This window comes from Euprymna scolopes, chromosome 46 (genome assembly GCF_053919585.1).
Source record: "Euprymna scolopes isolate OS-2025 chromosome 46, ASM5391958v1, whole genome shotgun sequence".
In the NCBI taxonomy this organism is placed as follows: domain Eukaryota; kingdom Metazoa; phylum Mollusca; class Cephalopoda; order Sepiida; family Sepiolidae; genus Euprymna; species Euprymna scolopes.
In genome coordinates this window covers 153,705,467-153,712,964 of record NC_136527.1, presented here as the reverse complement: position 1 = coordinate 153,712,964, position 7,498 = coordinate 153,705,467, and the positions used below count along the sequence as shown (strand labels likewise).

Here is a 7,498-nt window from a genome sequence, read left to right as displayed (position 1 = left end):
TCCGCAATAGGATGAAGGAGGATGGTACTCTAAGTATCCATGAAGAGGAGTGGGAGAGAGTACTGGGCTACCGATACTCCCCACATTCGGAGGAGTTGTATGTCGCTCCGGTAAAGTGCAATCCTGACGTGACAACTAAGAGAGGTGTTCTTTCAGAGTCAGCTAAGGTCTTCGATCCGTTGTCCCTATGTCTCCCGGTTACTATCCGCAGTAGAGTGCTAATCAGGTCCATGTGGAAGAATGGTGCAGGTTGGGATGATCCACTCCAGCCAGCGATCTTGAGCGATTGGAGAGAGCTAGCCAGGGACCTTTCAGGGTTGAGTGATTTCCGTTTTTTGCGCAAGGCGCTTATGGCAGGGCTACCTGGAGATATGTACCTGTTTTGCGACGCGTCCAAGGAAGCATATGGGTTTGCCGTGTATATCGTACAAAATGGTCGGTCATCCTTATTATTTGCGAAAGCTAAGGTGGCACCTATGAAGGACAAGACTTTGCCTGTGTTGGAACTAATGGCCGTTTTCCTCGCCTTCAAGTGTCTCCCCACAATCCTGGACAATTGTGAAGGATTTGTTCCCGAGAATTTGTGTATAGCCACGGATGCACAGGTGGTCTTGTCCTGGATTTTATCTCAAAACATGGCTAGCAAAAATGTTTTTGCAAAAAATAGACTTAAAGACATTCTGCAGATGAAAGTGGAGTTGGAGTCTCGCTATGGCTTGAAGACTCTCTTCAGATATGTTGATAGTACACTCAACCCGGCGGATTTGTTAACAAGAGGATTAACATTGAGAAAGTTCCAATCCAAGATGGAATTTTGGTGTTCAGGCCCTTCCTGGCTATGCGAAGGAATATCTCAATGGCCAGGACAGGATATGCCCTGTTTGAGTGAGATATGCCAGCGAATGACCCGCAGTTCAGCAAATTGTTCCTTGATCCATGATCAAGAGTACACTTCGGCCATACCTTTTCAGAGGTTTTCCTCATTCTCTGGTTTACTGACTGTTACTGCCTTGGTGTTTAAGTTCCTAGCCATCTGATTTAATCGACAATGGGACTACAACTCTAAGGCAGCGATCTACATTATGAAGACAGTGCAACGGCAAGAATTTCCCGTGGAAGTGGAGTACCTAAAGGAGCCGAGTGGTAAACCCATGCCAGTTAGGGTTCGTGCTCTGGATCTTTTTCTGGACCCTGACGGTTTGATTCGATCTCGGGGAAGAATCAACCAATCTTCCCACTTTGGTTATGAAGTTAAAAACCCCATTCTGATAGGGAAACATCATCCTGTTACCAGACTCATCATTTTAGATTGTCATGAAAGGTGTTGCCACCTTGGAACTGGGTCAACTCTAGCGGAGTTGAGGCGAAGCGGTTATTGGGTCCCGCAGGGTCGACAAGCTGTGAATAAGGTACTGGCTGTTTGTGCCAGATGTAAACGTTATAATTCAACGCCAGTGACGCCGAATGCTGCTGCTGCCCTGCCGTCGCACCGTACCGATTTCAGAGTCCCCTATCAACACACTGGGATTGATTTTACTGGCCATCTTTGGGTGAGTGACGGGAAACGAGATACGAAAATGTACTTGCTCCTGTTCACTTGTTTGAATATCAGAGCAATACACATTGAAGTAGTTCCCAACATGAGCGTACCCTCTTTCTTCCAGGCACTGGTTCGATTTACTAACCGATATGGCGTTCCCGAAACCCTTTATAGTGACAACGCGAAAACGTTTATAGGAAGTGGAAAGATTTTCGATCGTCTCTCTCTTTTTACGGACTATCAAAGAAAATACGGTCCTTGTAAGTTAAAACTTAAAACCATCCCCTTGTTCTCTCCTTGGTATGGAGGAACATGGGAGCGATGTATCAAGACCATGAAGAATTGCCTATTTAAGATTCTTGGCAGGGGTAGATTGGATTACTTTACCCTCCTGACAGTGTTATCGGATATTCAGAGGTCTGTTAATAACCGGCCTCTTACTTACCAGGTGTCAGCCGACAAAAATGCTACTCCAATTACCCCTAATATGTTCCTTAAGCCCAATCAGAGCCCCGGGCTATTGATACGACTGGATAGAGAGGATAGAACAACCTTGTTGCCTCCCAGCAGGGAGAGGCTAATTCAAACCTTGGAACTTAGGGACCAATGTCTGACAGATTTCCACAAACTATGGTATGAGGAGTACCTGCTAGAGCTGGGAAGGAAGATTCCTGGTCGATCCCGACTCAGTACAAGAACCCGCCTCCAGAAGGATGATGTTGTGCTGATTAAGAGTCCTTTGAAACCCAGACCGTTTTGGGTCTTAGGAACTATTACTGAACTGATTCCAGGCCATGATGGTGTCGTTAGAGCAGCACGTGTACAAAAAGGGGAGGGCTTGGAGGAAGTACATTCCCTGAAACATCTGTACCCCTTAGAGCTTTCTAGGACTCCTGAAGGACCTCCTGTTGCGGAGGGAGGGGAGACGTTGGATTCACCCCCTAGTGTTGAAGAGCAGGTCTGGTTGTGTCCCCTGTGCAGCTCTCCGCAGCAGAATCAGAATATGATCGGGTGTGACTCGTGCGACAATTGGTACCATTTCCGATGTGTCGGTATCGACTCAGAACCTCCCAACAGGCAAAAGTGGTATTGCCCAGAATGTGCGCCCCTTAAAAAACGACGGGGTAGACCTAGCCTGCTGCCTGCTTGATTGATATCTGGACTGATCGACTACTGCTATATTGTACTAACAGTTGTTTTTTGATTAAGTATTTTGGTGGTCTGTCATTTTTATGTAACTTTTTCTTTTTCTTTTCTCTCTTCTACCTTTTGTTTTTTTCTCGTTTTTGTCGGGAGTGTGTGAGAAAATAAAAATAAAAATAAAAAAAGGAGATTGCTTACTTGGTGGCGCCGGCCTCGAGGGCGGAATTCTAATCTGAGTGGTTGAGAGAACGAGTCTCTTATAGACTTGGAGGAGTAGGGGGAGGCACTATTCTTCTGTTATAAAAGAATTGTGTCTCTGACTAGCGCCAGTTCTGTTAACGACTTACTGGTGAACGGTTGGCACAAATTAGTTACTCGCTGCTCGCCGTACTACAAAACTTGTTACTCGACCCAGTAGGGGGGGTCGCTTAGGGCATCCTTTGCAACCCCTCGGAGCTTACGCTATCACCGGGTAATCTACTTTACCCTCTAAATAGTTTTTTTTTTCCACAACATAAAAATTAAAACGGAATTCTCCAATGATATAATATATTTCTTTAAATCTTAAAACAATGAAATATAAAAAAAGGTTTTCGTGATCAGATGTATTAACAAAAAGCTTAATTCAATCAACTTCAAATTAAATTATTATTTTCTCAGAAATCACACAAGTTTTACAAAAATAATATTTTTAACAAAAATCTAAATATCACATTGAATAAAATATTTTAATGATATGTTTTTAAAAATCATACAATTATTATCATATTTTATTGGATTGCAAAAACAAAAATAAATAAACTTATTTTAATATTTAAGATTATATTAAAAGTTATAGATTAGATTTTTTTAGAGTAAAAAAAGAAAACAAACTTACGTATATTTCCAGGAATTCAATACGAAAAAAAATCGGGATGAATTCGTTTTTCTTTTGTGTTCAAAACAGACCATTTGTTTTGTTTGTTAAGATTTCTTTAGTGAATTAATGCAACTTTTGTTTTGTCCAATTCATTAAGAAATAAAATAAATGAAAATATAAGAGAATCAAAATTAAAAGATAAAAAACGTGAAATTATTTAAATAGAAAATCAACTGCTAAAGAACAAAGAACTTAGGGTCATCGTAATAACACGGTGAAATCATTATTTCGTTCCTTGTGTAAAAATGTTAAATGTTGGAAATGTTTTCCTATAAAATGTTTTTTCTCCACGATTTATCAACGTGTATGAATTTCTTTATAAAATGTCTTTTCTTTTTTGTATGTCTCATTTATTAAAATAAATAAGATACATGAAGAATTAAAAATCAGGTTTATTTTATTTTATTTTATTATTTATTTTTTATTTTTAGAAGACTGAACATTTCATTATAATTTGGATTAGTCAAACTACTGTTAACATCCAAGATGAGAACTGTAGTCACAATAATCAGCAGATTTGCCGATTAGTTGTACAAATAGCCTCGAACCATATAATCACTAAAAGGGACTCTTAAAGGTCAACACCGGTATCGAGCAGAAGTTTGTTTACGTGTTTCACAAAGTTTAAATGGCTAAAATATAATCACGTAATTATTGAAAATGTGATCATGTGATTAAAATTTAATTTTTTTAACCACGGTGTTTAACAAATTAAAAAAAATCATGAAAGATGAAGTTTTAAAATGATTAAACGTGTTTTATTTTATAATTTAAAATGAAAAACATTGAACAACTGCAGTGCACTTATGTACTTTTGCTACTGTGCTGAAATGATAATGCTATTTTATTGAAAGCCATTCTTAACATGGGGAGGGTGTTTTGTAACTATTCTGTGCTTCCACCTTACAATTAAAAAAGAAAAAAAAGATATCGTAAAACTTTAATTTAACCTGAAAAACTATTTAAAAATAGCGCGGTACCAAAAATGCATAAGCACCAAATTTTGGTTTAATTTTACAATAGATATTTTTCTCGGATGCATATGACGGCAGATAGTACTGCGTTATTTTTATATAGTTTTTATTTTTTCAGTTTAAATTCAAGTTTCAAGATTTTTTTTTTAAAGTTGTAATGTGGAAGCATAAATTAGTTACAAAACACCCTCACCTCCTCATATTAAGAATGGTTTTCAAAATAATAACGTTATTATTTCAGCTCAGCCTCAGCACCAAAAATACATAAGTATCCAAAATTTCATTTTTATTGCTCAATGTTTTTTCATTTTAAATTATAAAATAAAATGGGAACTTGTACATTTTAATAAAGACATTAAAAATGAAAATAGCGAAAAAAAAGAAGGTTATATTGTACGCATCCATTATGGAGTGAAGTTCTCTGGAAAAACTTTAACTTAATTTGGTCAAGTAGTTGTTTTTAAGCAAAAAAAAAAAAAAAAGAAAAAAACAATTTGTTATGATACAATACTAATTTTTAAGAAGAAAATCTATTATTTAATATGTGAAGGATGTATCGGCACTTTAGACTGAGTTATCTCCCCGTGGCGTGTTCTAAAAATCCAAACACGGCCATCTTCAGCGCGCTGTCATATTAACATGTTTTTTCGCTGTAAAAAAAAAAAAAAAAAAAAACTTCTCCGAATTTTTTTTTTCAGAGAACTTCAGTCCATAACGGATACGTACAATATAACTCTTTTTTCGATATTTTCATGTTTTTTAATGTGTTGATTAAACTGTACAAGTACCAATAAAAGATATTGAATCATTTTCATAATTTTGGTAACGAAAAATACCTGTGCACATAATTCAACTTTGTTTGGATGACCAATTTTCGAGTTGATGGGTGGGATTCAATGAATAGACACATTAGTTCTGCGGTAGTTTTCCAGAGGTTTTCATTCATCAATCAATATCGAAAGAAGAAACTTTTAGTTGTTGAAGGCGACAGCTCGGCGGATTTCTTACGCTTAAGAAATTCATATGTTCAGAGCAAACATTGGTAATGTATGCAGATTAGATTATATCAGAACGTTGCAATTGAAGTGGATGATAAACTGGTCAAGAGAATTGACCTTTTTGTGGCGTGTATAGAGACGGGCGATTGGGAAAACAGAAACAAGGACGTCCTTACACACGTCTGTGAAAGCCGAGGACATACAGACAGGAGGTAGCTGGGAATTAAAGTAGTTTTCTGCTTGGAAGGAGAAACAGGGTGGAATTTCTGATTTTGATTATATTATCGGGGTGAGCGCGGACGCAGACCCTACACTTAGAAATAACGCGTCCGAGTCGTCCACATTTGAGACGATCGCAAAGGTCAACCCAACCGCAGTGCAATGGAAGGGCCTCACTTTGAAGGAACGACCTAAATGATCATCGTTGACCTTTACGCCAGGTAAGTATTATATTTAGCCCTTCGTCCCCGGCCTTGGCATTATCTACTGCCAAGGCCTCATTTGGGGTACGAAGAAGCTTAGGCACAAAGGCCAGTAAGGGGGAGTGGGGGAAAAAGGGGTCTTTTCTAGTCCTTAGCTAGACTTGCGTAAGATAGCAAGTACTTTATTATAAAACCTATACTAGAGTTTCTATCACGCACTGTTTCGCCTAACATTCTTACCCGGACCTACTTAAAATAACAGCTCCCCAGCTTACGGGATGGCAGGCGACATTCACGCTGTGATAAAAGAAGAACATATAACATTATATACAAGAAATTAAAAGGAAAAATATCTACAAACTAAAGAGTTTTAATTTTTTTTTTTTTTTTTTTTTTTTTTTTTTTTTTTGTAATGGGGGTGAGATGATGGGGAGGGGGGCAAGCTAGAATACACCCAAAAAGAAATAAAAAGAAAACAAATTAACAAAATGCCTATGGGGGCGGGTTAGTAAGGGGACCCTCCCTACCTAACGGCTGGTCTGTCATATGAAACGCCCACTGTCTTCCGGTCCTCTTCCCCCGGGGGGAAAGGGTGAAAGCAAGCAGGTCGTTCCCTAAAGGGGAGTGGAGGAACTAGGGACATGTATGGAAAATAAATTAGGGTCGGGGATAATAGGGATGGATGGCGTCTTCCAAGATAATGTACGTAATGGGCAAAATAGGCCTGGGACAAAATAAAACAAGTGGACTTTTGGGCATCTTTGGAAGCTCTCCTAGTGCCAATCTATCAAAAAATAAAAAGCTATGGGAACAGGATCCACACGCATACTACCCTAATCTAGGCCCTATAAAAAGCACAAGCTATCCACTCTTGGTGGTTCACTCCCTATCTAGCCTTAAAACCTACCCAATATTATAAGGTAAACCTTATATTACTTGTCTTGATTGGGCTGGGTTCCGAGAAAAAAGAAACCTCAGCACCCTAGGACCAACACCACTAGGGTGGAAACACGAACTTAAATCTAGCGCCTCGTCGGATGCACAAACTAGTGTTGTGCACCCATCTTCTATCAAAGTCGATGTGGGGCAATCTTTTCCAATCACATCTGATTTTCGTTTTAAGTTGATGCTTAAAACGAACAACCAGATCGTGATCGGAAACAGACTGCCCCCTATAGACAATGTCCAGACGTGAAACCCACGTCACTAACCTAGCCACCGCTAGGATCGCTAGAAACCCCAACCGTTTCTCCCTGTCAAACGGCGGATCCACATTATCGACTACGTACGCTAAATCAAGTGGCACCGACCGCTCGGGGTCGATGCGAGCCGTTACCCCTTCGACATACTCCCAGAGACTCCGCACCCCGCTGCAAAGAAAGAACGCGTGTTCTCTCGTTTCCTCCTCTTCTTCATCATTGCAGCGTGGGCACGGGGGATAGTAATAATCCCTATCATGATCGTCCCTGGCTAGTTTGCCAAAGAGTGGCAGCGCGTCTCGG

The 7,498-nt window shown here is 39.4% G+C and overlaps 1 non-coding gene across 1 annotated transcript; it reads right to left on the bottom strand.

The window, feature by feature from the left end:
• Nucleotides 1–5,858: 5,858 nt before the first annotated feature.
• On the bottom strand, nucleotides 5,859–6,022 carry LOC145271581 (U1 spliceosomal RNA). The gene has a single exon (XR_013865990.1). It is a non-coding gene; the product is annotated as a U1 spliceosomal RNA (small nuclear RNA).
• Nucleotides 6,023–7,498: the final 1,476 nt, after the last annotated feature.